General features: G+C 34.9%; 1 pseudogene; it reads right to left on the bottom strand.

Annotated features, from left to right (window-relative positions):
• Positions 1 to 3,078: 3,078 nt before the first annotated feature.
• LOC141417863 (olfactory receptor 8B8-like) lies at positions 3,079 to 4,024 on the bottom strand (annotated as a pseudogene).
• Positions 4,025 to 9,734: the final 5,710 nt, after the last annotated feature.

Raw genomic sequence — 9,734 nt, 5'->3', positions numbered from 1 at the left:
TGCAAAATGAAGTTCCATGATAGTGAAATTTTTTGCTTTGTTTTGTTTTGTTTTGGCAATACTGAGGTCCAAACTCAGGGCTTTGCACTTTCTACGTGGTCCTCTTCCACTTGATCCATGCTCCAGCTCTCTATACACTAGTATTTTGAAGTCTGGCTTTTTTTCCCAGCCAGGCTGGAAGTACCATCTTGTTTTAGACTTCCTGTCATAGCTGAGGTGACAGATCTGTGCCACCACACCCTGCTTTTTTCAGTTGAGATGAGGTCTGACAAACTTTTGTACTGATTGGCATGGAACATGATCCTCAGGATCTTAGCTTCCTGTATAGCTTGCAATGGCAGGCATTTGGCCAAGCTATTGACTGAGACGGTATCTCATGGAATTGTTCCCTCGAACCTTGATCCTTGATCCTTCTTATCTCAGCCTCCTAAGTAGCTATGATTATAGCATGAGCTTCTGGTGCCCAGCTATAGATAGAATTTTTTCTGAGTGAGAATCATGCAAATTCTTATTGGGCTAGGATATGGGATATGAGTGGTCACTTCAAAGTGTAAGTCAGGAATTTAGCAATGCCAACATCTAAAAACAAACAGCAAACCAATAAGCATCATATGCTGTTTCACAATGCTTAAGTGAAGATTATCAGAATTATTAAGTGAATATTATTAGAATGGTAATATAGTAAATATTATTGCAGTATAATGCATTTAAACTCTTCTTTCATTAAGTAATATTTAATTTCAGAGTAGTCAAATTTATACTTGCTTTAAATTGTTGGAAGTAATTTAATTCTTTATATAAGAAAACACACTAGCAACTATGATTAGAACCAAAAAAACATGTCTTGCTGACCTTGTTGCCATAAAAATCATTAAGCATTGAGGATTGTCAAGTAGACTGTTTCAAACAACTTGCTCCTAGAAGACACTCAAAACTTTGTCAAGCATTGCAGAAGCCATTCATATGGACAAAAAAGTTGATGACTGGAGGACTATAAATAGAAAATGAAAGTGACCTCAGTCTGGCATAAAAGGAATGCAGAAGAGTTTTGAGTGGGGGTGAGAAGGGAGATTATAATCTAATATGGAGATGCAGATGTTACATATAATCACCCAAACAGTGATCTTTTTGCTGTTTTCTCAAAGGGTGAAAAACGCAGCATCCTATTGTAGAAAAAAATAATGTCACAATCTGAACTCATTCACAAAATATTTCTTTCAGATAATTACATTACTCTCCCAATTAAAATATGATATTCTCATATCTAAAATCCTATAAAAAATTATCAAATAAAATATCACAAAACTGTAAGGATTTAATTCTTCTAAGGTCCTCCTGCCCTCAGGCTTTAATATTTCCTTAATATCAAGAAAATTAAGCCTCAGTGGGCACCAATGGCTGATGCCTATAGCCCCAGCTACTCAAGAGGTAGAGATCAGGAGGATCATGGTACAAAGTCAGCCCAGGCAAACAATTCACAAGACCCTATCTCAAAAAAAAAAAAAAAGGCACAAAAAAAGAGCTGGCAGAGTGGCTTTAGGTGCAGGCCTTGAGTTCAAACCCTAGTGGCGTCAAAAAAAAAGAAGAAGAAGAAAGAAAGAAACTGAAATGAAAAGAAAATTAAGCCTTAACCTATTCAGAGAAATCCTGTGATCTCCATAAAATGTCGAGGACTTTTCAATTATGACAGAAATGTCACAGTTAGGAACTTTAATTTTCCATCTTTTACTTTCTAAATTGCTAATTTGAATTTCTATGACCATTCAGCTATTCCCCTAAAGTTGCTATTCTTTCTCTTCCTCCTTCTTCACAAATGTGTCCCTCCTTTTTCCCCACTGATTCCTCCAATGTTATTAATGTATGGATGTTGTGGTTTATATTTTTTGATAAAAAGTTTTATGGCAGTGAAGGATATCACAGGAGTCTGCAGAACAAATACCAATTCAGATAAAATTCAGTTTCTACCCTCAATTACCATACCTCACAGCAAAACCTCTTTTTCAGTATCTATGTATGCCTTGGTGTTCTTCCTTGAAGTCATGTTGCTGGGCTCCTTTCTTTCCCTTTGTCTTCTTCTCTAAATTATAAAAACTGAAAAATTTCCAATTTAATTCATTTTTATTTTGTACAAAAATAAGCTCCATAAATGAAACAATGAACTCAGCCATCTTATATCAACAGGCTTTCCTTTCTGTCAACAAAAATTAGCATTAAATTATATCCTGGAACAAAAAAAAGCAAGAGCCAATGAGATAAATTTATGTCACTGAGAAACAAAGCATAAGCAATTTGCAAAATGGAAATGTTTCTCTCATTTTATCTTTTGTTAAACTAATAAAATATAACAAGCAAATTATGTCATAAACAGTAATAGATTTGAAATAATGAAATAATTTATTCCTGTCTTTTCCATTAAAAAGGTGAGACTTTAACTATTAAATTGCTCACATGCCTGAACTTCAGTATACCATGCAACTAATAGATATACATGAGTAATCTACTGTGAGGAACTTCAGTGTACAAATGTAAATATGAAAATTATGGCAATACATTATACTCTAATGTATAGAGTTTACAAATGTACAATTGGTTGTGTTACATAATCCTGTTGGAAACTTGTATGTGTGGAATACTGGTGTACACGGGATCTGTTTAGTAGAAAATGGAAATTCAAGGATAGAGTCATATCATGTAACTCATGTTTCCAAAGGAAAATTACAAGTAGTAGAAAAGATTCAGAATCCTCTGCAATAGCACAATGCCATCTTAGAGTGCTTTTATCATTTGAAGAAGAGTTCATCTTTCCCAAGGGAAAAAATCCATAATGACAATAAAAACATACAGAAAAACTTGCTTGATTTTATTATTAACAAGGGAAAATGATGAAAAATAAAATGAATAAATGATGGAAGATAAGAAAACTTACTACTGGTGAAAACTTGAAGCAAATTGAGAGGATAGTTAACTGACATCACCACAATAAGAAACAAGAGGAAAATATTTTACTTCCTTGCCTATTGTAGTAAAACAGAGACCCCATGCCATGCAAGTACACAGAGAGAGAGACACAGCTTCTCATCAAAACTTTCTTCTGGTCAGGGATTTTCTCAGAGCAACTTTAACATCTTTGTTCCTCAAGCTGTAGATTAAGGAGTTCATCATGGGAACCACAATAGTATAAAAGACAGAAGAGATTTTTCCCTCATCCATAGACCCAGCTGAGGATGGTTTAAAAATACACAAATGTACCTGAACCAAAGAACAGAGAAACAGCAATTATGTGGGAACTGCAGGTGCTGAAGGCTTTGGACCTGCCTTCATTGGACCTTATTTGAAGGATGCTGGAGAGGATGAATCCATAAGAGATAAAGATGGTGAGAATAGACAAGGTAACATTGATGCCCACTATGATGAAAACCAGCAGCTGATTGACATAGGTGCTGGTGCAGGAAAGCTGGAGCAAGGGGAAGATGTCACAGAAATAATCATTGACATTGCTTGCATCGCAGAAGGTTAGCCTCAGCATGAATCCTGTGTGAGCCACGACAACAGAAAATGCTATCAGGTATGAACCAAGCATAAGACAGGAGCACAATTTTGGAGACATAGCAATGTCATACAAAAGTGGATTGCAAATTGCCACATAACGATCATAGGCCATTGACATCAACATATAGCACTCAGAAATAACAAAAAAACAGTAAAAGTAGAGTTAGGTAATGCACCCCATATAAGAGATAATATTCTTCTCCAATATGAAGTTCATCATCATTTTGGGAGTAAGCACAGAAGAATAACAGAGGTCTATGAAGGACAAGTTAAAGAGGAAAAAGTACATGGGGGTATGAAGGTATGAATTCAATCCAATTAAAGTAATCAAACTCAAATTTCCCAATGCAGTAACCATATATATTACTAGAAACACAAAGAATAGAGGGATTTGTAGTTCTGGTTGGTCTGTTAGCCCTACTAAAATGAATTCAGTTAGGAAAGTGCCATTTCCAAAAGCCATTCCTCTTTATCTGGGAATCTGTGGACACAAGTAAAAGGAGTTGCATTAGAGGAAATGCCAAAATATCCCATAATATCTCTCCTGATAAAACTGAGGTATACACTGGCAGTCTTCAAGTCTATCCCAAACTGAATTCTCAGAATACCCTACACACCATAACCATGATGGTTAATGGCACAGATTCCTTTTTGTTGCAGTGTTACTAAGCAAAATATATACAAATATCTCTCCAAATTAGACTCATAAATAAAGGCCTGTGCTTCTACATTCAAAGCTGAGTGGTCACAAACCAAGAGAGAAAGATGTAGAAAACTGGATCAGGACACTATCACCCTTTTCTTATATCACTCTTTTCTTTCAGTTGATCCACCCCGATAGAAAAATTAGAAAGAGAAGCCTTGGCAATTTGGTGCTTGCTTCTAACCCTGATAATGCTATGGTAGGTAAGAACACTAAATTTATTTCTCATACACATGGAGGGATCAGACTATAGAAAAAGTCTCCATGGCAAAGAACTGCAGCTTTAAATGTAGAACATGGGAGCTCTATTCTAGGAGAAGGGACTTACTAATGATTGTACTTTGATTCCCCTAATGTCTCTGAACATTTTCTGATTTCTCTTGAATAGATTCTCCTGCTAATTTTACATGAGTATCATGACTAAACAAAATTGGAAAGAACAGACCTGATCATAGGTCACTGAACTTCCAACTCAAATAAATAAAGACAGTAACATACATGGTATTCAGGAACTCACTGTCTTTGTGCCAGAAAACATTGGTGTTTCCTTATCATTGTTTGCCACCACAGGTCCTGATGCTATTTCAGACTTTGTGTCTTCAGTTCCACTCATACTAAAAGGTTGCAGCACAGACTGAATTTCTGATGTGCACTAGAAACCTTGATGAACTGCTTATGGCTTTATCTCCTTTCACATAGAGTCACCATTATTACCATAATTGTTACTTTATAAGATGCTGGACACTCGATGTGAATGTAATCATAAATGCACTTGGCAATGAACAGGTAAAAGCTTGTTAGGTATCCTCCTTAGGGAATAGACTCTAGGTAGGAAATGGAAGTAAGGGAATTATATTTTCACCCTGGTCCACGATCTGTCTTAGTTCCTGAGGGACTCACAGTCTTACTTGTGCTTTCCCTTCACCCTTGAGCTCATAGAAAACCCAATGCAGAACCAAACATAAAATCCCCCCTCCCCATCTCCTTTTCTACATCCCAACTGGAAAATTTCCTCATGTTCTAGCTCCATGTTGTCTATTTTCTCTATCTAAAAACCCCAAAATTTTAATATTCAAAATAATTTTCCCCCTTCTAAAGTGCTTACTCCTGAACAACTAGAAATTTCTTCCTGAGAATTCCCTGGTAATTTAACCATAATAGCTAATTTTGGAAGTTACCCAAACTTTTTTGCTTCAGCCTCACATTTTCCCAAGCTGGTATGGTTGTATGGTGTTGTTGGTATAGAGGTGAGCATAGCTGCCTTCCAAGCTGGTATGGTGACTAGCAGCCCTTCTTTCATTAGGTTGTCCTGACAATTAAATGAGCACTATAAATCAGATGACTAGTTTCTCTCACATGGTTCATAGTCAAGAAAAATTTAGCTGTCATTATTCACATCTCATAACTCTTGTAGACCCTCTATCATTGCATTATCAGATATATTTTTGTTTTGATTCCTGTTTTCCCCTAAAAAGTATAATTTCTGTAAGGATAAAGATCAGTTCTACTTTGTTTACTTCCTTATTCCTAGTATTAAGTACAGCACAGAGTACACAGTAGGAACGTCTTAAATATTTTTAGTAATTATACTTTTCTCTGGTTGAAATCTCAGCACCTCTTCCACATTTCCCACAGACTAAGAATAGAGTCTACAATGTCAGTGACCTCTGTCCCTTCCCTCAGTCACCACACAAGTTCAGACACTTTGGTTTTTGACTAAACCATGCTTCTCATTGTAGTGACAACTAAATGCTGCTCTAGCATGTTCCACACATGGCCTTTTATGTATCACCTGCACTGCTGCTACAATAAGCTCTGAGAGCATAGCTCTGTCCCAACCCAGCTCAATAATTTCCAGTGGTTCTCTATTATCCTCTGGGCACTTGAAGAAACTGTGAAATAAAATTATATTTAGTCATGTTTAAAGTTGAAGAAGGAATTGAGCCAGAGTTATAAATGATTAGAGGACATGAAAGAACTGTTTTGATTATTTAAGTATTTTGAGCTATCTTAATTTAAAACATCCATTTAAATTAGAAGTTTCATCATTCTGAGCAGAGTCAGCCAGGCTCAGAAGACCAAAAATCGTATGTTTTCCCTCATTTGTGGACTTTAGATCTAGGGCAAATGCAGCAATGTGGTTGGACTTGGATCACATGACAAGGGGAGAGCACATACGGGAGATATAGGGATAGGTAGAAAAACCAAAACATGAAAGCGTTCGATGTCCCCACTCCAGAGGAACTAATACAGAAACCTTAAAACAACAGAGGTTATCATGAGCAGGGGATCAGGAACCAATGTAAAGATCAGTTAGAGTTGAATCAACATGGGTCATAACACATGGGTACATGAAAGCAGTAGTAGGAATCTCTGTATAACTATCGTTAACTAGCAAAAATGCTTTGTCTTCCTTATTATGCTTGTGTCTTTTCTTCAACAAAATCAGTGATAATGGCAGAACAGGATGTGCCTGGAACTGAGTGGGGGTGAAGGAGAAGGATGGGGGAAGAGGGGGAAGGATGGGGAGGGGGGCAGGGTGGAGAAATGACCCAAACAATGTATGCACATGTGAATAAATGAAAATAAATAAATAAATAAATTAGAAGTTTATGTTTCTAATGTAACTAACTGTAAATCTGGAGGTAAAATGCTCAAGGGATGTCAACAGCTAAACACTCTTATCAAGGACCATTCTCTTTCACACTACCATTTTGGCCTTAGTTCTAACAGTTACCACTCATGGTCACAAAAATAGCTGTTGTAGCTAAAGTAATCAGTTAAAAACATAGCTATATTTGCAGAAAAAAGCTAGACAAGAAGGAAAGACAACTCTCCTCATATGTCTTTTTATATATAATAAAGTAAATGTTCTCCCACAGTCAATGGATGATCTCCCTTCATGTTTCTCCATTAAGGATTACGTAATATGGCCAACATAAGCGAGGACAACTCTCAAGTTGAATTCCATTTTCAGCCTCTCTCATGAAAGTAGTTTTAGTAATTAAGGTAATAGAGAGGAGGAATTTGTCTTGGGTAGGTCTCCAACACATTGCCATGAATAAAAAGATGAGTGAGAGTGTGTTGTTTGTTCCATTTAGCTAAAGATTATACTTATTATTTTAAGCAAGCATATCTGTCATTTTTAACATGAAAAGTGTTATATTCAATTACTTTTAAAAGTATGCTTGGTGTTACTCTTAAATACTCTTTTATGTATTTACACTTTTAAACTTGTCATATTCAGCTCATCATATAAATAAATACTTACATATTTACATAATAAAATAATCATAAGTCAATACTAAACAAAAATTTACATTTGTGAAAAATATTCATGATATATGTTTACCTATGCTTACATGTATTTGAGTGGAAGAAAAGGCTTTGTTCTATGTTTGTATGAAGGGTTTCCTTATTAGCCAAAGAGACAATCTAATGTCTTCATCCTGCTCAAAATAAATAGTGCCTCCAACCCAAAACAGAGATAGGTGTGTGTATGTAATATCACTTAAGTAAAAGATATAGAACAGAACAATTAGACACTGAATTTTTGATTCATTGAAGTTAAACTTGTTCCCTCTTACATTTTAGTTTTGTGTTTCAGTTCAAAACTACTTCTTTTCTTTTTCTCTCTTACTTTGTTTTTTTCCCAATGCACTGCACATGGCTGTGAAAACTCTATACATATTATGCTAGGTAAGAAAAAGTAAGAAAATTCATAATGCAGCATTACAGGAGATGATCCAAATTTAAGAGATAATTATAAATTACAAAATTTAAATTAGGAATGGTCCTAGGATATTCCACACTTACTTGCTACTTTTTAAAAATTATACTAGTTGTCTCTCTTTTCAATTAAAATAATTACTGACATATAATAATCATAGTAATGGGCACAAACACTGGTGGGTGTTTTAAGTAGCATCTGCTTACTCTCCTGCTTCTCCTTTTTGAAACAAATATGACTATATAAAACAAAGCTTCCAATGGATGTTATGAAGCACTAAGAGCTGGCTAAACTGACTGTGTTTCTGTCTTAGTCTATCAGTGAAAATAGAAAAGCACAAATAAAATCTGATGACCTATGGTTTATGGATTTGGTGTATTCATTGTACAGCCCCTGTCCAAATGCAGCTGTCATGATTGAGTGCTTTTATTTCCTGTTCTTGAAATGAGCAATTTCAAGTTTCTGTACACTCCAAAAGTATAGAAATTTTGAGAAAAGGTAATGGAACAATAAACTATTCTATTTCTGAACATTGTGACTCAGAAATATGCCCTGGCAATTCCCATAATGTATCAGTGCACATATTTTGAGAAGAAAATTACAGCAATTCAGAGTTTAGCCTACTGTGGAATTAATGAATTACTTTTAAGAGAAATTAGTTTTTGACATTTTGCTACATCATAAGATCCCTGCACATTTAAAATGTAATTCATGACAAATTATAGAAGAAACAGTGGATTTGTAGGGGAAAGATTTTTATAAATTTCAATTGCCATAAAAGTAACAGTTATCTCCAGTACCAAAACTATAACAGTATGAAAGTAGTTCTATGTTAACCCTTTGAAATAAGAAATATAGTTATGTGATCTAACTAATTCCTTATCACAGACAGAAATGTTCTCATTTGGAAATTAACATCTAAGTAGTAATACACATAACAGCTCCATCTTAGAGGAACTTTTGACTTAAACATCTGAATGTAAAATATTGCTCTGTGGAATATGCCAAATGTCTTAAGAAAATATTGAAAAACCAAATTATGAGTTTTGATAGTCAAATTTTTAAAACCTGCAGAAAATGTCAACTGTCAAGTGGTGGCAGAAAAATGCCATATTACATAGCATTCTCATTTCATCTCCCCTTAGCTCACTATGAGAAGCACATTTAGAGAAGCATTAAGAGCTAAGTAAAGAAAGCAGTTATTTCAAGCAGTAGTTGAAGAAGGGAAATTATTTAGACTTTTCCTCTTTCTATACCACTTTCACTTTTATCCTGGAATCATAAATTATGAAATAGTAGCTTGAAAGCATTCTAACTCCACCTCCACCTTTGCTTTTAATTTTAGCCCATGGTAGTAAACAATAAAAATAGTGATACAGTGTTATAAAGAATGCAGACGGCATGTGAAGAAAAGGGGTAGTGTATAGAGACAAATCAACAGAATTTAAACATTTATTTCAAAATAAATAGAATTATAAGTAAAAAATAAGCTCTCACGTGATTTTCAACAAGGATGTCAGGGGGTAATTAATGGATAAAGTTTACTCTTTTCAACAATTATAGAAAAAACTGGACATCCACATTCAAATATTTATTTTGATATTTATCTCCCAGTATAAACAAAATTAACTCAAAATAAATATCAGATCCAAACTTAAGAAGTAAGCAAGTAAAACTGCAAAAAGGAAGCTTTGGAGTAGTCTTGGAGATGTCAGGTTAAGAAATGGTTTCAGGGATATTACACATAAAGCA

Source organism: Castor canadensis, chromosome 2 (genome assembly GCF_047511655.1).
Source record: "Castor canadensis chromosome 2, mCasCan1.hap1v2, whole genome shotgun sequence".
In the NCBI taxonomy this organism is placed as follows: domain Eukaryota; kingdom Metazoa; phylum Chordata; class Mammalia; order Rodentia; family Castoridae; genus Castor; species Castor canadensis.
The sequence above is the reverse complement of the archived record's forward strand: the minus strand, read 5'-3'. Positions and strand labels throughout refer to the sequence as shown.